Below are 26288 nucleotides of genomic sequence, written 5' to 3' on the forward strand. Positions count from 1 at the left end.
TCCTACTGGTCAGTCGTAAGGCCGAACAGGGTATAGGGTTACAGCCTGTGTTAGATGGGGTTACACTCCCCCTGAAGACGCAGGTTCGCAGCTTGGGAGTGATCCTGGACTCACCGCTGAGCCTGGAACCCCAGGTCTCGGCGGTGGCCGGGAGAGCTTTTGCACAACTAAAACTTGTGCGCCAGCTGCGCCCGTACCTTGGGAAGTCGGACTTGGCCACGGTGGTCCACGCTCTTGTTACATCCCGATTGGATTACTGCAACGCACTCTACGTGGGGTTGCCTTTGAAGACTGCTCGGAAACTCCAACTGATCCAGCGTGAGGCAGCCAGATTGCTCACTGGAGCGACATACAGGGAGCACACCACCCCCCTGTTGCGTCAGCTCCACTGGCTGCCGATCCAATTCCGAGCACAATTCAAAGTGCTGGTTTTGACCTACAAAACCCTAAACGGTTCCGGACCAGTGTATCTATCCGAACGGATCTCCCTCTACGTCCCACCTCGGAATCTAAGATCCTCTGGGGAGGTCCTGCTCGCGACCCCGCCTCTCTCACAAGTGAGATTGGCGGGGACGGGGAGCAGGGCCTTCTCGGTGGTGGCCCCCCGCCTATGGAACTCGCTCCCCGGGGAGATTAGATCGGCAACGTCCCTTCTCTCATTTAGGAAGAGGCTGAAGACCTGGATGTGGGACCAGGCGTTTGGACACCCAGGCAGTTAAAGAAAGACCTGATGACGAGCTGGAATTGGACCGGATGGATCTACGGAACTCCGAACTCTGAGCTCAGGATTAGCCTACTATTGTGTTTATGGTGTTACTATGTATTGATGATCTAATTTTAATTTTGTAATTGCTTACTTGTTTTTATATTTGTATGTATATGTGATAAGGCATCGAATTGTGCCTTTTTCTGTAAGCCGCCCTGAGTCCCCCCTTGGGGGTGAGAAGGGCGGGGTAAAAGTGACGGTAATAAATAAATAAAAAAATGTAAAGTAGAAAGCAAAGCTTCAAATGCCATCATATTTTACTCTAACCATGAAGGTTGAGTCTCTGTGGGATTCATGTATTAGTGATTCTTTCACTGTAACAGGAGCTCAGATTCTTTTTCTCTGATCGTTATCCTTATAGTTTTATGAGACTAATAAGCACTTCTGCAGCTTTCAAGAGAAAGGAAAAAAACATTAATGATGAACAAAATCTGGCTACCACTTTTTAAAAAACTCTAAAATCAGGACAGTAAATAAAGCACAACACTCAAAAAGCAGGGGAATTCCAGACAGGAAACAACCAGGACCAGCTAACACCTCCCAACAAAGGATTCCACCAGGCAGGAAGCAGCCAGGCCTTGAAGCTGCATGACCACTCAATGCTATTCAAGGTGGCCAGTTGCAACATTCACACTTGCCTCCAGCAGACAAAAGTTCTTTCTCCCACCCTTGACATTCCTCATATATATATAAACCCCACTTGCCTAGTTTCCAACAGATCTCACAACCTCTGATTATGCCACCCTAGGTGTGGGTGAAATGTCAGGAGAGAATGCTTCTGGAACATGGCTAGACAACCTGGAAAACTCACAACAACCCACTTCTGCAGCTAGTGCCTATATGTGTTTTCTGTGCTAGAAACAATTCATCACTATGACTGCTGGCACCAGTGTCATTGAAGACAATGAATCTACTCCGGGTTCACAGTGCTGAACATATTTAGGAATAGTATTCAGTAATGCAGAGAGCGCGTTCAAAATTAGCTAAAACATGGATTCATGGCTGTACTGACATAGAAGTTGCAAGCCAAAACTAGTGTGGAGAAGTTAAGGAGTAACATAAAAAACTGCTAGTCATTCCCATGAGTCTCCTGGAGTTTTCCTTTGAGGTCAGTTTGTTGCACCAAATACCCTATACTGACCTTATACCTTCATAGAGAGCAATATCCCATTGCTGGTGTTAAAGGAACGTTGAACTCGATTCTGTTAGCTGTGGTAAAGGTAAAGGTTTTCCCCTAACATTAAGTCCAGTTGTGTCAGACTCTGGGAGTTGGTGCTCATCTCTATTTCTAAGCCGAAGAGCCAGCATTGTCCGTAGACACCTCCAGGGTCATGTGGCCAGCATGACTGATGGAGCGCCGTTACCTTCCTGCTGGAGTGGTTCCTATTGATCTACTCACATTTGCATGTTTTCGAACTGCTAGGTTGGCAGAAGCTGGGGCTGACAACGGAAGCTCATGCCGCTCCCCAGATTCGAACCTGCAATCTTTCAGTCAACAAGTTTAGCAGCTCAGTGGTTTAACCCACTGCGCACCAGGAGTACACTGTGGTGCAGAGAACAAGAGGAGACACCATTTAGTCCTTTGCCTCAGGCAGCAAAATCGCATGGAGCAGCCCTAGCTATGTCAATGTCATAATACCAGCATAGTGCCACTCTGATCCTATATTTTGCCATCAGCAAAACAAGAAGCTCAAATACAACAGAAGAAATAGAAGTTATTGCACTCGATTCCTTTTTGCATCAACCTCTTATTCCTTATGGTGGTATGTGGGAGCTGTAGTACAAAACATCTGGGGATTATGGGAGTTGTAGTCACATGAAAAGAGGAGAGCTACAGATTCCTGATGCTTGCAAAACAATGCTGTAGCCCACATTGTAGGTTTTGGGGAATGGGGGCTGAGGGAAACAGTGCCATGGAAAACAAGAGGGATCAATGTGACCCAAGTCCCTTTTACATCACACTATTATTTTTGGAAGTGTAGCAATGCTTCGCTCTGAAGAGTCAAAAATGCCTCAGATCCTAATTAGGGCTAGAGAGTTTGAGTGGCCCACAGTGTTCTCCTTCATTGTCTGTCTATCCTGGCCTCTGTGTAATGTAAACTGACACTCTTAGGGATGCTTTTCTGCCTCTTCTCTCCCCACCGGTCTTCTTAAGAATTAATCAAATTTAGATAAGCACCCTGAGTAATGTTCTTATCTTAGCATGAAGTTCCCATAATAAAGCTTTTAGTTTGTTTCTCCAGGCCATTGCTGCCTTTGCTCCTTAATCAGGATCTCTAACCACTGCATGCACTATTATAGCACGATTGTTCCCACTTTATCTGCTGTGGCAACATCCCACGAAATCCTGGAGTTTGTAGTTAAGGAAGGCATGATTCTATGATTCTAAGGCATAACAACAACTCTCAGGGCCCTTCCACACAGCCATATAACCCAGAATATCAAGGCAGAAAAAAAATCCCACAATATCTGCTTTGAACTGGGTTATCTGAATCCACATTGCCATATATTCCAGTTCAAAGCAGAAAATGTGGAATTTTATTCAGTTCTATGGAAGGGGCCTCAGACAGAGGCCTCTCCAAACTACTAATCCATGATTTCATAGTATGCAATCACAGCAGTTAAAGGGAAATCATAGTGCCTTAACTATGTAGTGCAGGCATGTAGCCGGGGGGGGGGGGGGGGGGGCTACATGCCTGCACTACTTCTCATGGTAGTCTGCGAAAAGGCCTTACTGGTACATTATTTAAACTGTTATGTTTATTCATATCATGATCTGATCACCATGCTCAATATATCTCATATGCATGAGGGTATTGGGGTAACAATACAAAAGGTTTGCTAGGATAGACCCTCTTTCACTCAGACTCAGCCCCCCCCCCCCCCGAATCAAACTCAGCCCCCCCCCCCATCAAAATCCTGGCTACGGGCCTGATGTAGTGTGAAAGGAACCCTAAACAAGAAAAATTATTTATTTAGTTACTATTTATATACCGCCCTTCTCAGCGACTCAGAGCGGTTTACAAATGGCAACAATTTGATGCATCAACAGTCATAACAATTTTAAAAATATAACAATAATAAAATACCATTAAAAACATCAACATACAATATAAATATATAAAACCATACAAGCCTTAAAACATTGTCGTAAGCGTCTCATATCAAGTCATTGTTCAATTCTGTCATCAAGAATTCCACTATGTCGTATGACTATGCTGTGTTTGGGAAGGCCTGCTCAAAAAGCCAGGATTCCCCCTTTCTTCGAAAAGTCAAGAGGGAGGGAGCCGATCTTATATCTTTGGGCATTGGAGAGGGATTGGCTGGTGACTGTTGGAAGAGTACTTTGGTTTTCTCAATGTTTAATGACAGGCTGAGCTGCTCGTATGCTTCTGCGAAGGTGTTTAGAGTGGCTTGTAGGTCTTCTGAATGTGCACAGGCGACGTTGTCATCAGCATACTGGAGTTCTATAATAGATGTTGTTGTAACCTTGGTTTTGGCTTTCAGTCTCAGTATTTCCCATCCAATATGACCACTGAGGAACTTAATTGGAACCAGGGACCCAGACCTTCTAACCATGTGAGTACTAAAATACTACAGAGATGTCGCTCCAAGCGATTAACATGAGGACATGGTTTACCAAACAATAACTTTTCCCTTTCCCATGAAAATTTTCTCTGTTCCCATATTTTTGCATTGTGTTAATGTAAAACTTGAGTTGAGATTTTGAAATAGTGTATAGTTTGAGCACCCAAAGGGTAGACTAAGTTGCCAAGGCAATTTGAACAAAGTAAATTTAGATGTGAACATCTTTCAGAGTCTTATTCTTTTGCTAGAAATGTGGGAGTCTGAAGGAATATTTAATAGAGAGGCAGGATTCTTACGCAGGGGCCATGGCCTCTTTTTGTTTGGCCTCCCCAGTAGCTGGATTTGGAAGACCCCAAACAGAGGTGTTCCTGATCTGTTGGGAGGTCTGTCATTCACAAGATTGCTTTAAATCAGGCATGGGCAAACTTCAGCAGTCCAGGTGTTTTGGCCTTCAACTTCCACAATTCCTAACAGTCTACCACCATGGGAGTTGAAGTCCAAAACACCTGGAGGGCCAACGTTTGCCCATGCTTCTATAAATGTGTAAACTGTTGCTGCTGTTACTGTTGTTGTTTGACTTCAAGTAATTTCTGATTTACAGAAGCCCAAAGGTGATTTTTTTCACAGGGGTTCTGGTACTGAGAGTGTATGACTTGACCAGGGTCACCCAGTGCATTTTCTTGATCAACTGTGAATTTGAACCTTGGTCTCCAGTCATAGTCTAACACTCAAACCAGTGTACCAAGCCTGCTCCCTTAGGCCCCTTCTACACCACTATATAAAATCCAGATTATCTGCTTTGAATTATATGGCAGTCTATAATCCAGTTCAAAGCAGATAATATGGATGATCTGCTTGGCATATCTGAATTATATAGCAGTGTAGAAGGGGTCTTAAACTGCTGTACATGAACAAAATATAATGCAAAAAAGTCTGCCCTCCAAATCCACAGATTCTCAGCTTGAAAATCTCTTTGCCACCAAATAATAATAATAGTAATAATAATCCAAAAAACAAACTTTGATTTTCTTTCTCCCACCCTGGACGTTTCACTGATATATAAACCCCGCTTACTTAGTTTCCAACAGACCTCACAACCTCTGAGGATGCCTGCCATAGATGTGAGTGAAATGTCAGGAGAGAATGCTTCTGGAACATGGCCGGACAGCCTGGAAAACTCACAGCAACCCAGTGATTCCAGCCATGATTCAACAACACATCGATTTTGACATTTTATAGAAGGGACATCATTTTATTATGCCACTGTACATAATGAGATTTGAACATCAATGGATTTGGGTATCCATGGGGGTTGGGCTGGAACCAAACCCTGCGACCCACTGTAACTAAAGAGCAGTCATCATCCTTAAAGAGCAGTCATCATCCTTAAACAAGCTGAGAAGCAGCAAATACAGCAAGGCTGAACCCAGCTGTCCCAGCAGGCAATCAAAACAAAGCCTGGAGTCTGAATATTTTAAATAATTTTGTGTATGAAACAAAGTCTGTGCATATTGAATCATAGGAGCCACCGGTGCCACAGTGGGTTAAACCCCTGTGCCAGCAGGACTGAAGACCGACAGATCGCAGGTTCAAATCCGGGGAGAGGTGGATGAGCTCCCTCTATCAGCTCCAGCTCCTCATGCGGGGACATGAGAGAAGCCTCCCACAAGGATGATAAAAACATCAAATCATCTGGGTGTCCCCTGGGCAACGTCCTTGCAGACGGCCAATTCTCTCACACCAGAAGCGACTTGCAGTTTCTCAAGTCGCTGCTGACACGACAAAAAAAATAATAGAATCACAGAGTTGGAAGAGACTTCATGGGCCATCCAGTCCAACCCCCTACCAAGAAGCAGGAATTGCATTCAAACCACCCTCCACAGATGGCCATCCAGCCTCTGTTTAAAAGCCTCCAAAGAAGGAGCCTCCACTATACTCTGGGGCAGAGAGTTCCACTGTTGAACAATTCTCACCATTATAAAGTTCCTCATGTTCAGGTGTTATGGTGTAATGTTTTGTTGTTATTGCTTTATGTTTTTTATTTTGCTTTGAGTTGTTTTGTTATTAGGTTCTTGTGGGGTTTTTCGGGCTATAGGGCCATGTTCTAGAGGCATTTCTCCTGACGTTTTGCCTGCATCTATGGCAAGCATCCTCAGAGATAGTGAGGTGTTTTGTTATTCTGTTGTTGTGTTGAGGCCTTGGCCTTTGTAAGCCACATCGAGTCCTTCGGGAGATGCTAACGGGGTACAAATAAAGTTTAATAATAATAATAATAATAATGATAATATCTTTTCCTATAGTTTGAAGCCATTGTTCTGCATCCTAGTGTCTCCAGGGCAGCAGAAATCAAGCTGTCCCCTCCTCCCTAAGACTCCCCCTCACATATTTATGCTTGGCCCTCATGAATTGTGGGAGTTGAAGTCCAAAACACCTGGAGGGCCTAAGCTGGCCCATGCCTGATCCATACTATACAATTAATGCAGTTGGAAACCGCTCTCCCTGCCCTGCCTGGATGCTATGGGAACCCAGGGAGTTGTGTTTTGCTGGGGCACCAGCCCTGCTGGCAGGGAAGGCGAAAGGTGTTGTGAAAAGGAGCAGTTTGGTGAGGGATTCATAGAATCCTAGAATCATAGAGTTGGAGGAGACCTCATGGGCCATTCAGTCCAACCCTCTGCCAAGAAGCAGGAAAATTGCATTCAAAGCACCCCCGACAGATGGCCATCCAGCCTCTGTTTAAAAGCTTCCAAAGAAGGAGCCTCTACCAGTCTCCGGGGTAGAGAGTTCCACTGCTGAACATGAGGAAGGAGATTCCTAATGTTGAGGCGGAATCTCCTTTCTTGTTGCTTGAAGCCATTGTTCCGGATTGGCACTTTGCGACAGAGAATGCTCAAGACCTTGCAAAAGCCCAGGATCCCAGTGCTGTCAACTCGCATGAATCCGATGTGTGGATGCACCCGGGGAGGCGGAGCCCAGGCAGCCCCTTTCACTCACACCCCCCCTCTCCTCGGGTCTCCAGGGGGCTTGCAGCGTGGGGCTTTCTTTGCAGGAAGAGGGAAGGGAAGAGAGAAGGGAAAGAGGGAGGGAGGGGAGGAGGACGCGGCCCCTCCATCTCGGCGGTGGGGCTTGGCGTGCGCTTTTGTCCGCCCTCCGCCCAGCTTTCTTTCTTTCTTTCTTCCTCCCTCCCTCCTTCTTTTCTTTTCTTTCTCCCCCTTTTTGCAGTAGCCGCTCTCGCGCAGCAGGGGCTCCCTCGGCTCTGCCTGTGGCCGGCGCTTTCGCGGGCGAGGAACTACTTTCCTGCCTCCTCCTCCTCCTCCTCCTTCTCCCGGCTTTTGCCTTCTCCTCCTCTTTCCTCCCTCTCTCTCTCTCCCTCCGAGGAAACCCATTCCCCTGACCCATCCATCCATCGTCCAGGGCGCATCTTTGCCGAGGAGGGTTTCCTCCCCGTTGTTCCCTCGCAAAGGCGGAGAGGCAACTCACTTGTGCGCACAGGAACCTTTGGGAAGAGAACAAGAGCCCTTTCCCTCGCCTCCTTTCTTCCACTTCCTCGCCCTGGAGACCCAGAGGAACCTCGCTCCCACTCCCAGCCTGGGACACTTTCTCCAGAGATGGCATTTTGGGTGAGTCCTTTGCCTTGCCTCTGCCTCCTATGCCTCCCCTTCCGACCTTGGCTTCGTTTTACTTCCAGGGGGGTTTTGTGTCTCTCCTTTCGGGGCTTCCCAGCCTTGGTTGTGTCTCTCAAAAGTAGCCTTCCTTTGGAGGGAGAGAAATCCCCACAATCGGGGGGGAGGGGGGGTCTTTTGGGAGAGAAGGTGAGTGCTTCATCTTAGTTCCAGGAGGGTTTTGTGTCTCTCCTTTTGGGTCTTCCCAGCCTTGGTGTCTCTCTCAAAAGTAGCCTTCCATTGGCGCGCACTGGAGGGAGAGAAATCCCCACAATCAGGGGGATCTTTTGGAAGAGAGGGCGAGGGCTTCATCTTAGTTCAAGGAGGGCTTTTTGGGAGAGAGGGTGAGTGCTTCGTGTTAGTTCAAGGAGGGGGTTGTCTCTCCTTTTGGATCCTTTCTAGGGCCCTTCCACACAACCCAACATCCCAGACTATCAAGACAGAAAACCCCACATGATCTGAGTGTGGACTCAGCCCAGTTCAGAGCAGATATTGTGGGATTTTCTGCCTTGATATTGTGGGATATAAGGCTGTGTGGAAGGGAACTTCGTCTTCCCAGTCTTGGTTGTGTCTCTCAAAAGTAGGCGCGCACTGGAGGCAGAGAAATCCCCACAATGAGAGAGATCTTTTGGGAGAGAGGGTGAGTGCTTCATCTTAGTTCCAGGAGGGTTTTGTGTCTCTCCTTTTGGGTCTTCCCAGCCTTGGTTGTGTCTCTCAAAAGTAGCCTTCCTTTGGCGCGCACTGGAGGCAGAGAAATCCCCACAATCAAGGGGATCTTTTGGGAGAGAGGGTGAGTGCTTCATCTTAGTCCAAGGAAGGTTTTGTCTCTCCTTTTGGGTCCTTTTTAGGGCCCTTCCACACAGCCCTATATCCCAGAACATCAAAGCAGAAAATCCCACATTATCTGAGTGTGGACTCAGCCCAGTTCAAAGCAGACATTGTGGGATTTTCTGCCCTGATATTCTGAGATGTATGGCTGTTTGGAAGGACTCTTAAGTCTTCCCAGCCTTGGTTGTGTCTCTCAAAAGTAGCCTTCTTCCATTGGCGCGCACTGGAGGCAGAGAAATCAAAACAATCAAGGGAGTTTGGGGAGAGAGGGGGAGTCCTTTTGCCTTGCTTGTGTATCCCCCATTCTACCTTGGCTTCATGCTTAGTTCCAGGAGGGTTTTGTCTCTCCTTTCGAGTCTTCCCAGTCTTGGTTGTGTCTCTCAAAAGTAGTGCGCACTGGAAGCAGAGAAATCATCATCAGGGAGATGATCAGAAGCGTTTGGGAACAGTTTGGGAATAACAGTTGGTGCCTTTTGGGGAGGAAGAAGAGGCACCGAGTATCCTTTTTTCTCTTTGTGTGGAGTTTTTGTCTCCCTGCCTGAGTTGTTGTGAGTTTTCCAGGCTGGATGGGTATGTTCCAGAAGCATTCTCTCCTGACGTTTCACCCACATCTATGGCAAGCATCCTCAGAGGTTGTGAGGACTGTTGGAAACTAGGCAAGTGGGGTTTATATATCTGTGGAATAATGTCCAGGGTGGGAGAAAGAACTCTTGTCTGTTGGAAGTAGGTGTGAATGTTGCAATTGGCCACCTTGATTAGCATTTGATGGCCTGACAGTTTTTAGGTGTGGCTTAGTGCCTGGGGGACTCCTTTCTTGAGAGGTGATTAGCTGTCCCTGGTTGTTTCTTGTCTGGAGTTCTCCTGTGTTTGAGTGTGAATGTTGCAATTGGCCACTTTGATTAGCATTGAATGGCCCTGCAGCTTCAAAGCCTGGCTGGTCTGACCTCACAACTTCTGAGGATGCCTGCCAGAGATGCAGGCGAAACGTCAGGAGAGAATGCTTCTGGAACATAGTCATCCACTTCAGAAAAACTCACAACAACCCCTTGAAAGACTTCAACAACACATTGTCCTTCCTGAGTTTCTTTCCCTGGAGCTCTCTTTCTCCTTCTCATTCATTCGCCTTTTCTTTCTTCCCTCTTTCTGCCACATGTTTGGTTTGAATGGAACTTTTCCTCCAGGGTTTGGGAGCGTCTCACGACTCCCTCCAAAACAAGAGGGAGAGCTGAGGGGAAAGAAGATGGCCATAAAACCCCCTATCTGGCCACACTTTCGCCCCTTTGCCTCCTCTCCTGTCCTGAATATAAATTGAGGAGGTTTGTGTTGGAACAGGAGCTCAAAGTCCTGGCGAAGTGGTCCTTTCTGGCCAGACTTTGCCTCCTTCCTCACTCACTCGCCTCTCCTGAGGGGAGAAAAGGCACCTTTACAGAAACCCCTCCCCTGTTTTTTTGTTATGGTCTCGTCCTCCACTCTGGCCCTCTCCCATTTGGCGGAACCAAAGAGGAGGAAGGGGGAGCCCCCTTTCTTTCCCCTCTGAAAGGTTGGCTTGGTCCCCTCCTTCGCCCTCTCTGCCTCCTTTGTTCCCAGGGAGGGGCCGGGGCGGAGGAGGAGGAGGAGGAGGAGGAAGAGGAGAAACACGAAACCTGTTTGTGCCAAGGCACCCCCCCCCCCTTCTCCCCCTTCTTGAACCTGCCCATACTGCACTTTCTTACGAGAGGAGGAAGGGCTCGTTTACACTTTAGGGGAGGGGACCTGGTCGGTGTATTTATATACCAGGCATGGACCAACTTGGGCCCTTCCAGGTGTTTTGGACTTCAACTCCCACCATTCTGGACAGCCTCAGGCCCTTTCCTTTTCCCACTAGCGTAATGGATCTCAACCTTCCTAATGTTGCAACCCCTTAATGAAGTTCCTCATGTTGTGGTGACCCCCAGCCATAACATTATTTTCGTTACTGCTTCATAACTGTAATTTTGCTACTGTTATGACTTGTAATGTAAATATCTGAGATCATAGAATCATAGAATCAAAGAGTTGGAAGAGACCTCATGGGCCATCCAGTCCAACCCCCTGCCAAGAAGCAGGAATATTGCATTCAAATCACCCCTGACAGATGGCCATCCAGCCTCTGCTTAAAAGCTTCCAAAGAAGGAGCCTCCACCACACTCCGGGGCAGAGAGTTCCACTGCTGAACGGCTCTCACAGTCAGGAAGTTCTTCCTAATGTTCAGATGGAATCTCCTCTCTTGTAGTTTGAAGCCATTGTTCCTTGTCCTAGTCTCCAAGGAAGCAGAAAACAAGCTTGCTCCCTCCTCCCTGTGGCTTCCTCTCACATATTTATACATGGCTATCATATCTCCTCTCAGCCTTCTCTTCTTCAGGCTAAACATGCCCAGTTCCCTAAGCCGCTCCTCATAGGGCTTGTTCTCCAGACCCTTGATCATTTTAGTCGCCCTCCTCTGGACACATTCCAGCTTGTCAATATCTCTCTTGAATTGTGGTGCCCAGAACTGGACACAATATTCCAGATGTGGTCTAACCAAAGCAGAATAGAGGGGTAGCATTACTTCCTTAGATGCAGGATGTATTTTCATTCACTGGACCAAATTTGGCACAAATACCCGATACGCCCAAATTTGAATACTGGTGGGGTTGGGGGATTGTTTTAGTCATTTGGGAGTTGTAGTTGCTGCGATTTATAGTTCACCTAAACTCAAAGAGCATTCTGAACTCCACCAACGATGGTATTGAGCTAACCTTGGCACACAGGACTCCCATGAGCAACAGAAAATACTGGAAGGGTTTGGTGGGCATTGACCTTGTGTTTTGGAGTTGTAGTTCACTTACATCCAGAGAGCACTGTGGGATCAAACAATGATGGATCTGGACCAAACTTGGCACGAATACTCAATATGCCCAAGTGTGAACACTGGTGGAGTTTGGGGAAAACAGACCTTGACCTTTTGGTGTTGTTGTTTCTGGGATTTATAATTCACCTACAATCAAAGAACATTTTGAACCCCAGCAATGATAAAATTGGGCCAAACCTCCCACACAGAACCTCCATGACCAACAGAAAATACTGTGTTTTCTGATGGTCTTTGAAGACCCCTCTGACATCCACTTGCAACCCCTCCCCCCAGGTTGAGAAATACTGCCCTAGCCACTTCAGTGTTTGAGGGGGTAACGAAAGGGCCTGGGGCTGCTAGGGGTTGAAGTCAAAAACACCTGGAGGGCCCAAGTTGGTCCATACCTGGTATATAGTCAACCCCAATCTAATGACCATGAAGGGGGGCAGATGGAAGCAAAGTTGGGGTTGGTTCCAACCTTGGGAAATAGACATTCATAATCATTAGGGAAAACCAGGAGGTATTATGAGAGGGTATCATGATATTCTCCAAATGGTGAAACTGAGACTCCCAGCATTCTTCCCCATTGGTTATGATGGCTAGCGCTGTTGTTATCCAACAACATCTGGAAGGCCCTTGCCATTGAGGCTCCCTAATTTTTAAGATGCCATAAAATTCTGTTGCAGCTGACTAATTTGCCTCCCTCTCCAACATCATTAGCAATTAATTGTCCCTTTAATCATCCTGTTGTGCTTGTCACAGACGAGAGTCCAAGTATGCGTGTTCTCCCTTCCATGAGATGGATGAATGCAGAGCTGTATGCATCATAAATACGTGTGAGTTATTCAGCACTAATTGGTCTAGAATCAAGATTGTGTATGAATGTATGTACTGGCTATTAATTATTTATTTAGGGCAGGGTTGTGTGTGCGTGTGAGTGTGTTTGCTCACACATCAACAGAGCTTGCCTCCAGATAACAGGCTCCTGGTGCTACCATTCAAAAGATGTGGCGCAGCTGTTCTGAACATGCTAGGATATTTTTTTGTAATGGAAAGAAGAAAAGACAGAAGAAGTGGTAGGAAAACAGAATAGAGTTCTCCATGGAAGATGATCTTGCCATCTGGACCTTCTCTAAAATTCCTCGAATGAGCTGGGGTAATAAAAGGAGGATGATAACGTACTCATCTGGAATGACTCCCTCATCTACACCACTGCACTCTACATTGCAGGAGCGCAAATGTTTTTGGAACTGCTGTATGGGAGGAAAGATTTAGATCCTATTTGTTTTATGTGTTTTGATTTCAGCTCTGATCAGCTTCATACCCAACCACCCACCCACCTTGATATTTGCCATATATAGTTTCAAAACATATGTCTGCAGAGCTAAAATACATATTTGGCAGTTTGTATAGTTTTTCCCACTGATAAGTCATAATCTGACAAAAAGCTTCTGTTCATCTTTTTGTGGTTACAATCAGAAAAAAGTGTAGCATGGACTGGAACCTACATTTTCTTCATCTTTATTAGGCCATATATAAAGGTAATAGTTGGACAGGACTTCAAGGGTAGTCTAGTCCAATCACCTGCCATTTGAGAATAAACAACCAAATGATTTCAGAAAGATGACACCCAAACTTTTTTTTTTGTCGTGTCAGGAGCGACTTGAGAAACTGTAAGCCGCTTCTGGTGTGAGAGAATTGGCTGTCTGCAAGGACGTTGCCCAGGGGACGCCAGGATGTTTTTGATGTTTTTATCATCCTTGTGGGAGGCTTCTCTCATGTCTCTGCAATTGGGAGCTGGAACTGATAGAGGGAGCTCATCCGCCTCTACCCGAATTCGAACCTGCGACCTGTCGGGTCTTCAGTCCTGCCAGCTCAGGGGTTTAACCCACTGTGCCACCGGGGGCTCCACACCCAACCAATAACAACAACAACAACAGTAACACTTTATTTATATTCTGCTCTATCTCCCCGAGGGGACTCAGAGTGAATTGCAGCATACACAGATAAACAGATTCAATGTCTTTAATACAGTAAAATAACAATGACACACAAATACACAGAACAAAGGCTTCCTCTTTCATTTCTGGCTTTTTTTTTTTTTTTTTGCGCAACTCCGACTATGGGGAGATTACTCCTTTTTCCATTTCCAAGCCAAGGAATCATAGAATCAAAGAGTTGGAAGAGACCTCATGGGCCATCCAGGCCAACCCCCTGCCAAGAAGCAGGAATATTGCATTCAAATCAACCCTGACAGATGGCCATCCAGCCTCTGCTTAAAAGCTTCCAAAGAAGGAGCCTCCACCACACTCCGGGGCAGAGAGTTCCACTGCTGAATGGCTCTCACAGTCAGGAAGTTCTTCCTCATGTTCAGATGGAATCTCCTCTCTTGTAGTTTGAAGCCATTGTTCCGCGTCCTAGTCTCCAGGGAAGCAGAAAACAAACTTGCAGGAGCTCACCCCTAAGTTAGCAGGAGCTGGGACTAACAGCGGCAGCTCCCCCCACCCACAGCTTTGAACTGCTGATCTTCTGATCAGTACAAGGGTTTAACCCATTGCATCAACCACAGCACCAACCAATGTTTAAAGGCCTCCAATAAAGAAGAGTCCACTACCATCAAAGGCATCTGTTCCATTATGGAATAGTTCTCACCATCAGTAACTTTTTCCTAATATTGAAAGGAAATCAATTTTCTTGTAATTTTACCCCAGTGGTGCAGTGGGTTAAACCCCTGTGCTGGCAGGACTGAAGACTAACAGGTCGCAGGGTCGAATCCAGGGAGAACACGGATGAGCTCCCTTTGCCAGCTCCAGCTGCTCATGCGGTGACATGAGAGAAGCCTCCCACAAGGATGGTAAAAACATCTAAAACAACCTGGCGTCCCCTGGGCAACGTCCTTGCAGATGGCCAATTCTCTCACACCAGAAGCTACTTGCAGTTTCTCAAGTCGCTCCTGACACGACAAAAAACAACAATCCATTGATTCATGTTCTGCTCTGCAGAATAGCAAGCTGCTAGATAAGATCCTTTCAGATATGTGTCTATCACTCCTTAGACTTCTATTCTTCAAACAAAACATACCCAGTTCCCTTAGTTGTTCCTCTTTGATTTCCATTGTCAATTTAGTGAATAGACATGTAATGTATTGATAGCCATAGCTATTAAAAGAACTTTGCATTGTGTGATGCTTTCTATTGAATTTGGAACATGTTGGAAGATGTAGTGATGTTCAAGTCTTGTCAAAGGTTTTCATGGCCGGAATCAATGGGTTGCTGTAAGTTTTCCAGGCTGTGTGGCCATATTTCAGAAGTATTATCTTCTGATGTGAGCGAAACATCCTGTTGTGGGCAGAATGTCAGGACAGAATGCTCCTGGAACATGGCCATACAGCCCAGAAAACTCTCAGCAACCTGATGTAGTGATGCTTAGAGCATTGTCCTTTAGAGGCGTTTCCTGGGTCATTCAGCACAGGTCTATGGCATGTTTCTGCCAGCAGTAATCTATTCAGTAGGGTTCACTACTACCCGCAGTTCTGTATATCCATGCAAAATCCTGGGATATGCCCACATGAATATGAGGTACTGTTGTGAACAAATTCCTGGGATGGCGGATAACAAGTCTAGCCAAGTATCAGCCTGCAAAGAGAGCTAGTTGCAGAGCAGTGCCCTACACTTCCTACCGGTCCCGTCTCGGCAGCCCAACACAGCAAAGCACCTATTGAATGTTACCGACAGGATAGCAGAAAATCTTTCACATGTGACTTCCGCAATATTTGCTAATCACATCTCAAAAGGACCATTGCAGGGTAAATGCCTCCTCTTGAACTTGAGAACCTGACTCTTGAAAAAAAAGAAACAGCAAGCTATGCTAATATAATGCCTTTATTGAAGCCACCCAGCTCTTTCCTCAGTTGCAGATTTTTAATCAGGTTACTGTTGTGCAGTGTCCAGAACCCGAAGGCAACTTGTCTGAGGACACTGAGTGCTTTTGGAAGAGAACTATTGGTCCAAGTTTGTTCTGCCTAGTTGTCGAGAGTTGTCCCTGCTTTTTTTATTTCGTAAATTAGGATAAAAACAGATAAAAATAGAAGGAGCACATGTGACTAAATATCTTTTGACCAAAAACAGGCAACAGCAACGGCATTGTCTGTAGCCTCCAACAATTCTTCCCCTGTACATGAGGCAGGGCATAGTGGACAAGCATAGAGATGCAGAGTTGTCTCTTCTGCTCCACAGTCACAAAAGGTGTGGAATTCCTTTAGGTAGTGCAATTTTTGCCAGGTTGTCTTTTGATCTGCCCACTCAGCTTCTGAGTCTGTTCAGGGACTTCCAAGTTGCCCATTCTTGATTTGTCCCTGGAAGAAGACCCTGGTGGGGTGTCATCCATTTAGGATTTCCTGGTTTAACTGCCCAGAGGGACAGTTTTGCTATTGCTGGGGGGGGGGGCATTAAGAGGAGTGGTGGTTCTCATGAAGCTCTTCCTTGATGTGAGTTTGCTGGGAGGAGGCTGATAGCCATGCAGTGCATGGCTTTCACACTGTTCAACCTTATTTCTCTCACAGTTAGCAGCAACTTCCCGTCACACATCAGGGGGATGCCAGCTAGCTTGTAGAGTTTATCAGCAGGTGTAGGTTTGAGACATCCTGTGATTATTCTGTTTGTTTCATTCAATGCTATGTTCACCTGCTTTGCATAGGCAGACTTGTGCCAAATAGGGCAGGTATACTCGGCAGTAGAGTAAGACAAGGCCAGGGCTGTTATTCTTATTAATTTTGGGCCTGCAACCCATGTGCTACCGGTAAGTTTCCACAGGACATTATTGTGTGAAACTACTTTCTGCTTGGTGTTCATGCAGTGTTTTCTATATGTTAGTGTTTGGTCTAAGGTGACACCGAGATATTTAGAATGGAGACAATGTTCAAGCTCTTGACCTTCCCAGGTAACTTTCAATTTTCTGCTGGCTTCACGATTCCATAGGTGAAAAGCACACACTTGTGTCTTGGCAGGGTTAGGCTTTAGATGGTTATCTTTGAAGTAGCTGGAGAGATCTTTCAAGGCATTCGTAAGTTGGATTTCAACTGTTTCAAATTCTTTTAGTTGTGTTATTAGGCCAAGGTCATTAGCACATATAAAGCTCTTAGTGAGTGGTTGTTGTGGCTGATCATTAATAAAGATGTTAAACAAGGTTGGTGCAAGAATGCTGCCTTGAGGTAAAGCATTCTTTTGCCTCCTCCACCTATTTTTCCTTCCTTGAAACTCCACATAGAAGCTACAGTTTTCTAAGAGAGTTTGGACAGTTTTTGTAAAATCATAGTCCTGGGTAATATGGTAGACTTTCTGCAGTATTTTCTGTGTTGCACTGTGTCATATTTTCCTGTGTTGCGCTGTGTCATAGTGTGCTGTAAGGTCAACAGAAACTGTTCCAGTAACGCAACCTTTCTCATATCCTTCCTTGATCCTTCCTGCTAAATTGTGTTAAATACAAGCACAGCATCAGGCTCACAATGAGACCACTTCTATCCTCTTGTAAGACCTTGTGGTGTGACAGTTTACCAGCAGATGTCACCCCCAGCACTGGGGAGGGATGGGGAGAAATATCCTTGAAGATTTTGGGAAGGGAGAGGTTCTTGCTTCTCCTATTGGCAGAAGGTGGGCTTGGAGCCATCAGGTTTCTGAGCCTCAGACCTGATATCATCTGTTGAGCTCTTGGGGCATCTGTTCCCAAAAGCATTTTCTGCAATTCCAATCAAGCTGACAATGGGTCAAAAGTCCAAAAATAATGGGCCACGGCCATGCTGGGAGGAAGGAGCATTCCTTTAAGTAAAGGACATCTGGTAATTCAGCTGCTAGTTGTTACAGGCTCCTTGATTTACTGGGGTCAAGTGGGTGGGTGATGAGATCTGGCTTAATTAATTCAGAAAAAGCAAAGGCCTGGCATGTGTGTTGGAGTGTGAGGACAGGCTCTCTGGCTCACATCCACCATTGTAATCATAGAGAAGGAAGGGACCTTGTGGGTCACCTGATTGGGGTGCCCACTTCACAAAGAAGGAAGGGCTCATTGCACAAAATATGGAATTTCAGCAGGTATGCATGTCTATATTGCCTTCTGTTGGAAATAGCAACCTTCTCAAGCCTCCACTAGTTATTTGTTATGTATATAATTGTTTACTGTATTATATATGTGCGTATTGGTATGCAATTTGACCTTAACTCTTTATTGTGGGAGGGGCTGCAGACCATATGATCAGAACTGGGTTTGTTCAGGACTCAGACTCCATTTTAGAAACAGTTCAGTTTAGAAGAATGCAGGGACAGGATGCTTAGAGACTTCAGTAGTAACAGAAGTATGCTTTAGACTTCAATGCAGGAACGGTATGCTTAGAGACTAGATAGAAATATGCCCTGTATTTCCTACACAGAGAAACTACTTAAAATCCTATTGTAACTGGATCCATATTTTGATTCATATGCAAAGTACCTGTATGCTGAATACATTAAGTTTGTGAATAAACCAATTATGTTACTTTTAAAGAAGTCTTCATATTTTTGTATTTTGAGCATGATTTAAAGGCAAATATATTTTATTTATATATTTTAAATATATATATAAATATATTTTAAGGGAGAGTAGATCTTTTCAAGCAACTAAAAGGAACACTTCTGAAACTCTGTTGAATATATGTGTGTATGTGTGTGTGTGGCCAGTGGTTTTCCAAAAAGTTATGAATCCCATTTCCAAACTGGTTACAGAGATTCACATTTTCCAAAACTTTCTAGTTGCCTGTTGACCCATGATGCCCCCATTAATAGGCAAGGAAAACTCAGAGATGCTTAAATGGCTGAGGGGAAAAAGGAAAGGACCTGAGTCTGTTAGGAATTGTGGGACTTGAAGTCCAAAACACCTGGAAGGGCCCAAGTTTCCCCATGCCTGTTCTAGAGCAATTGATAATATTCTTTCTCCTTTATAACAAACAGCTGTTCTGGGATTTGAAGAGCATCATAATCTCCCTCCCACCCATTATCTTTTTCCTCTCATAGCATGATACAAGTAAGTGTAAATGTTAGAAGTGGACCAAATGTGAGTTTCCAACCATAGTTGGGTTCTAGGTCCTATCAAGCCAATGACAGGGGATGAGTTGCAGGAGAACCACAGTTGTCCCACTGCTGCTTCGGATTGATGGGACTGATTTTTGTTTTTCACTAGAACCCATGAATCTACCTACTTGAGCCAAATGCAAAAGAGTGGCTTCTGAAGGTAAACAAGAATGCTCCCAAGCACAGAGTCAGCCTAGGAATTTTGAGGGGGTTTTTTATAGCAGAGTTGGAGTTCCCACAAAAGTCTTTTTTACACACATCTACTTCTGTTTTCCTACAGACTCTCCTGATTCCAGCAGACTAATTTAGGGTGGGAAAGGGGGATGGGAGGGTTCCCAGACGAATTTACTGAGCATATATATCTGTTTTATGCCCACCCTCAATGTGTGTGTGTATATATGTATATATACACTGCTTTCCTTGTGAAGAAAAATACTATTTTCAAAGGTGTGGTTGAAAGGTGGACGAGCCAGTCCTGAAAGCAGATAGGTTATTCACCAAGTTCAGATGAGTTATTATGGCATAAGATCAAAATTGTCAGGCTACCATGACATTATTCGTGTCAAGATTCTGTAAAGTTCAGCATTTGCAAATATTGAAAAACATGTGTGTGTGTTTGTGAAAGAGTGAAGAATGCAAGGTTAATATTTCCAGTCCTTGTCCTACAAATAAAATTATATAACATCTTTCAAAAGGTATGTGTAGATATTAAAGATTCAGAGCTCTGCTGGAGATAAAGGATGCCGATGGAAAACTCTCCAAGCAGGTGGACTCTTCACTGCTGGCTAAAGAAGCTACAAAGCAGGAATGGCCAATTACAATGCTCCAAATGTTTTGGGTTACAGCTCCTAAAACTCCTTTCAATTGGCACAATTGACTAGTATGGATGGGCTCTGTAGTCCAAAGAAACCGAAATATACACAGTTGCCTGTTCCAACCATAAAGCTTCTTGTTTGCACGACAGCATCATCAAAATAGTCCTCCATTGCATATGTGGCAGGGCTCAGGCTGCATTGTAATAGGTGGTTTGTGTTTGCTCTTCACCACACATGCACAATGGAGGACCTTCTCATAGTGACACCAGAGGTACTCCAAGTGGCCAGCTACTCCTCAAAGGACATTTAATAGAATACCAAGTTTTTAAACTTTGTATTTTCTCAAATACATTAACTCCTGATATGATAAATATAAAATATCAAAATAGTCAGCCATGTTTGGAAAGCCCAAGTGGACAGGATGAGGCAGGATATATTTTGTGTATGTGCCTTTTCTGTATGTGCATATATAGCAGCAAATAGAGTGGATTGGATGGTTATGTATTTTTTCAAGTTCACCATACAGATTGGGGAAGATAAACAAACTGCTACATTCTCCATTTTTGTGTCTTCTCTCATTGTAAGCCCTTTCCCCAATTCTGAGAGCTGAGGTTTGAAGAAAAAGAAAAAATGAGAGAGAGAGAGAGAGAGAGCTAAGGAAGGCCGAAAAGGGCCAGATTACTCTTTATTCATCTTTTTTTTCCATTTAGTGCTATTTTTAACAAAAACATATACCTTGCCTGTTGTAGGCACATAGGTAAAGGTTTTCCCTTGACATCAAGTCTAGTTGAGTTCGACTCTGGGTGCTGGTGCTCATCTCAATTTCTAAGCCAAAGAGCCAGCGTTGTCCATAGACACCTCCTAAGTCATGTGGCCAGCATGACTGCATGGAGCGCTGTTATCTTCCTACCAGAGTGGTACTTGTTGATCTACTTACATTTGCATGTTTTTGAACTGCTAGGTTGGCAGATGCTGAAGCTAACAACGGGAGCTCACAATGCTCTGTGAATTTGAATTGGCAACCTTTCAGTTAGCAAGTTCAGCAGCTCAGCGATTAACCTGCTGTGCCATCATGACCCCTATGTAGGCACATACAACTACATAAAATTCAATTAGAGCAGAATCCCATTCTTTCTCAATTTAGACTTTACTGTATTGTTTATTTCAGATGCAAGTACAGTTTGGAAACATATTTGGGGTAGTTGTGTTGGCCATGCAACAAAATGTAACAAATCCACAAAACACAGAGACTTCATTTCAGGTTGTAGCTAGTTCGACCTATGCAGTTCCTAAATATTTTTCCAGATGTAACAGTACAAAATATTCTCTTCCTATGAAAGGAGCAGTTAACTTTGCACAGGACAGATCTCAGGGGAAGTTGCTAATGGAGTTGCCATGTATTACCTGTCTTTTACTGCTCTTTGTCCCTGATTCCCACATGACCAAGAAGGGGAATGGGCTTTCCTTGTATTGAGATCCCTCTAGAACAGTTTTTCTCCACCTTCCTAATGCCGCGACCCCTTAATACAGTTCCTCATACTGTTCTGACCCCCAACCATAAAATTATTTTCATTGTTACTTCATAACTGTAATTTTTCTACTATTATGAATCGTAATGTAAATATCTGATATGCAGGATGTATTTTTATTCACTGGACCAAATTTGGAACAAATACTCAATATGCCCAAATTTAAATACTGGTGGGATTGGGGGGGGGGGGGATTGGTTTTGTCATTTGAGTGTTGTAGTTGCTGCGATTCATTGTTCACCTACAATCAAAGAGCATTCTGAACTGCACCAATGATGAAACTGAACCAGTCTTGGCACACAGAACTCCCAAGACCAACAGAAAATACTAGAAGGGATTGGTGGGCATTGACCTTGAGTTTTGGAGTTATAGTTTACCTACATCCAGAAAGCACTGTGGACTCAAACAATGATGGATCTGGACCAAACTTGGAACGAATGCTCAATATGCCCAAATGTGAGCACTGGCGGAGTTTGGGGGAAATAGACCTTGACATTTGGGAGTTGTAGTTGCTGAGATTTATAGTTCACCTACAATCAAAGAGCATTCTGAACCCAACCAACAATAGAATTGGACCTAATTTTCCACACAGAAGCCAGATGACCAACAGAAAATACTGTGTTTTCCGATGGTCTTTGGTGACCTCTCTGACACCCTGTCACAACCCCCCCAGGGGTCCCAACCCCCAGGTTGAGAAACTGTGCTCTAGAATAATCGAACTACAATAGAAGGGACATCGGATACAAAATATAGGACTATAAGTGTACCATCATCACCTTCGACTCCTGCATGATTGTTTAAACATATATTACTTGTTTACTTATTTATTTATAGTATTTATATTCCACCCTTCTCACCCCGAAGGGAACTCAGAGTGGATTACAGAACACATACACAGCAACCATTCAATGCTGTAATACACTGGCAAGACACAACATAGATAGAGGTATATTGGATTTCCCCATCTTTGACATCTTGGAGGCTATGCTTGGCTCTTGCCATGAGAGGGTGCTGTTGCTCCACTTTCCCTGCTAAAGAGCTTTGTTCGTAAATTTCCTCCTTGGTCGAATCACCGGCATTTTTCTGACATTTCTTTATGGGTGTCTTAAATACTTCCCCACTTTAAGTTGTACTTATCTACTCACATTGCTGTTTTGAAACAACTAGGTAGACAGAAGCAGGGCTAAAGGCCAGGAGCTCACCCTGACCTGCGCTTCAGACTGTCAATCTTTCGGTTGGCAAGATTTACTGCAGCTGGTGGTTAACCTGCTGTGCTAAAGCCCGGCCCTGCTTAACTAAGAAGCCTGAGTAGCTTTGAAAGTTTTCATGATACGTTCTGTGCATTTCAGCTGGCCAATAATGCTGTCGCTCTTCTGCTTTCCTTCACTGTCCTCCCAATGGCAGTGCTGCTAAAAACCCTTCCAGCTAGACAAAGGAGGAAAAATAGGGCTGAGCTGGCTTGAAAAGACTTTGCAGAGGCTTTGTTACCTGACATATTCTTTGTTACCTGACATATGCTTTGTATTGACCCCACTAATGGGATCTAGAGGAGTGCTCCTACAACTGCCCCCAATCCTAGGGTAGACATATATTGTCAGAGTTGCCCCTTAACATGGAGTACCTAGTGTTAAATGTTATTACTAGCATCTTGAATCTTATCCAGAGCATGTTGGCATCTAGTGTAATTCCTTTATAATGAGTGCTGGTGGTTTTCTTTAAGAAGTGCTGAGTTTTGCGATTCTTAATGTATTTTCTAAAATCTCCATTCTCTCTTGTGATTGTGATTTAATCTTCTCCTGGCTGTAATCCTACATTCATTGAATGAGTCTTCAGTGAGGTTTGGTAGACTTCACCTTTACTACATTTGTTTTGTTGTTTTGCTGGAGAGTGGGGGGTATATTTTCACCTCTGGATTTAGTTGGAATACAGTTCCTGACATTCCTAACCATTGGCTAGGTTAGCTAGGGCTGTTGGAAGTTATAGTCCCCAAACATATGGAGAGCAACACAAATCTCGCCCCCCTTTTTGCTGGGACGCTATCAAACAGAGCCAGGGGCAGACAAGACATGCAGTTTAATTATACAGGGTTTATTGTTGAAGGCTTTCATGGCCGGAATCACTGGGTTGTTGTAGGTTTTTTTGGGCTATATGACCATGTACTAGAGGCATTCTCTCCTGATGTTTTGCCTGCATCTATGGCAAGCATCCTCAGAGGTAGTGAGGTCAGGGTTATACAGGGTTCCTCTCAGCTAGAGTTGCCAGACTGGATCCAGGGCAACACTAGATCCTACAAGAAAAACATATCTAGGTATTCCTCTGTCCTCCTCCCCTATTCTTCACGGATCGGGAAATAGCAGTACCCTGGGAAGTAATGGCTGTGGAAATTCCCATGTAGAAGGTGGTGGTACTTTTCTCCCATTTGAGGGACCTTTATGGTACTCTGTCCTGCTCCAGGAGTAGGCATCAAACACAACAACCCCACATTCAGCATATTCTGGATCTGGATCTGAACTGAGATTTTTATGTGTGTCAGGAGCTACTTGAGAAACTGCAAGTCATTTCTGGTGTGAGAAAATTGGCCATCTGCAAGGACATTGGCCAGGGGACACCTGAATCATCCTGTGGGAGGCTTCTCCCATGTCCTTGCATGAGGAGCTGAAGCTGACAGACAGGAACTCACCCCACTCCCTGGATTTGAACCACTAACCTTTGAGTCAGCAGTCCTGTCGGCACAAGGATTTAACCCATTACGCCATTCTCCTGAATTGAGATCACAGTTCTCTCATATACACACCCACTGCTTGTTGCCACAACTTTTTCAAATTGCAGCAGTCCAACTTAGGTGGGAGAAGATACTGTCATTTTATCTCTATTGGGGATCCTTTGGTAGTGTACCATGCTGAAGATGGTTCCCAGTTCTCAGTTGCTTACTTCTATGAATGGTTAAAATACAGCTTAAACAGTTGCATTGGGGTCTGCATCTCAAGTACAAATGCCCAAACCTTACATCCCTAGAACCAGGAAGGTTTCCTCTATCATTAGCAACAGCTCTTTGTGCATAGCACGGCCAAGCATGTTAGCCCAAGCCCATAATACAAATTTAGGTAGGAAGGCATAAAGAACTTCTCTCTGCGTCCAGAAGACTATGGGTCACCCCAAAACATGCAACCTCAAATCCAGGAATTTCAAAAATTCAAACAAGTAAAGAAATAAAGAAACAATTTCAACTTCATCGGCAAATCATGACTTATATCTGCCTATAAATACTCATCTTCCTTCTGCCTACCCTCTGACTACCAGTATATTGTTGTTTGGTGTTAGTTTGGACTTGGTTAGTAGAAGGTGTTCTGTGAAAAATCTGTATTTCTCTTGTCTGGTTCCCTGGCTCCCTCTCCCCCTCTCTGTCTGGAAATTAGCTGAACAGGTCAATAATTAACCAGTTCCCCCCTCTGCCTCCCCTCCCACATCTGCTGTAGTTTTGTAAAATCCCATTTAGGAAACAGCTTTGTTAGATCTCTCCCCGCTCGGCCCCCCTGCCCGCCCACCCGCCTGCCCCCTTTCCCACAGCACACTGTTAATCTCCTGGGAGAATGTGCTGCCGGAGAAGTCTTTCCAGGCCCCTTTATGCTGCTCACTTTGACTCTGGCACAGCCCCTTTCTGCTGCCTAACAATAGCCTCGATGCCATGTTCTGGCGATGCAAAAAGATCAGGAGGAGCATGGAGGGCTGGAAAGCACAGGTTGGAAAGACCGAGGGGAGGTTCCCTAAGCCCCTCTTTACGTGGGCAATGTATGGAAAGGGGCGGGGTCGTGATTACCCTATATACTCGTGTATAAGTCTAGAAAATTTTAATCAAAAAATCAACCCAAAAACTTGGTTTGGCATGAATGTGACCCATGAATCCTTGTCAAAAAAGGAACTGCCTACTTTTCTGAGGAGAGTGGAGAAAAGCAAGAGCTTCATTTATATGTTTGTCAGGTTTTAAATTGTATAGCATTGGTTTTACTGTAAGCTGCTTTTGAGTCTCTTTTTTGGGAGAGAAAAAGCAGGGTGATAATAATAGTAATAGTGGTAGTAATAGTAGCAGTAGTAGTAATAATAGCAGGAGTAGTAGTAGCCCCCAGTGGCACAGTGGGTTAAACCTTTGTGCTGGCAGGACTGAAGACCGACAGGTCTGAAGTTCCAATCCAGGGAGAACATGGATGAGCTCCCTCTGTCAGCTCCAGCTCCCCATGTGGGGACATGAAAGAAGCCTCCCACAAGGATGGTAAAACATCAAAACATCTGGGCGTCCCCTGGGCAACTTCCTTGCAGACGCCCAATTCTCTCACACCAGAAGTGATTTGCAGTTTCTCAACTCGCTCCTGACACAAAAATGATGATGATGATGTAGTCCCAGGTGACAGCAGAATTGACAAGAGGCAACTGTAAACGCTTACACAATATGAGGATTTAAAGATCGAACTGCAAAGACTCTGGCACAAGCCAGTCAAGGTGGTCCCAGTGGTGATTGGCACACTGGGCCCAGTGCCTAAAGACCTTGGCCTGCACTTAAAAACAATTCACCACCTGTCAGCTGCAAAAGGCCACCCTACTAGGATCTGCACACATTATTTGCTGATACATCACACAGTCCTAGACACTTGGAAAGTGTCCAATGTGTGATCGTATACGAAAGCCAGCATAGTGATCTTGTTTGCTGTATACTACTCTTGTTGTGTATAAAATAATAATAATGGAGGTTCATACTACTTTTAGGTTCTCCCTAGATGATGATGATGATGATCCAGAGAGAACCTAAAACAGTGGTTCTCAACCTGTGAGTCGCCAGGTGTTTTGGCCTACAACTCCCGGAAATCCCAGCAGGTTTACCAGCTGATAGGATTTCTGGGAGTTGAAGGCCAAAACATCTGGGAACCACAGGTTGAGAACCATTGACTTAAAAGAAGCTTGGACCTCCTCTACTCTGTCTACCATAACACACCTTCTGGCCTTTTTTACTTCAAGGGCAGATGCCGCATAAGATAGTATTGGTATTTTGCTCTCTCTGCAGAATGACTCCTCACTTATCCACGGGTCATATTTTATTTATTTATTTATTTACTGCACTTGTAGACCACCGTTCTCAGCCCTAGGGCGACTCACGGTGGTGTACAACATG

General features: G+C 44.8%; 1 protein-coding gene across 2 annotated transcripts in view; it reads left to right on the forward strand.

Annotated features, from left to right (window-relative positions):
• Positions 1-26288, forward strand: part of PLXNB1 (plexin B1) — a 248373-nt gene that overhangs the window by 42083 nt on the left and 180002 nt on the right. The window contains exon 1 of one of the 2 annotated variants that reach the window (XM_060766550.2): positions 7399-7971. The exons of the other annotated variant lie outside the window; for it this stretch is intronic. The gene's annotated coding sequence lies outside the window, so the exon portion shown is untranslated. Of the gene's footprint in view, positions 1-7398; positions 7972-26288 lie in introns of those variants that run through there. 2 annotated transcript variants of the gene reach the window in all.

The sequence above is a fragment of the Anolis sagrei genome, chromosome 2 (assembly GCF_037176765.1).
Source record: "Anolis sagrei isolate rAnoSag1 chromosome 2, rAnoSag1.mat, whole genome shotgun sequence".
Lineage (NCBI taxonomy): Eukaryota > Metazoa > Chordata > Lepidosauria > Squamata > Dactyloidae > Anolis > Anolis sagrei.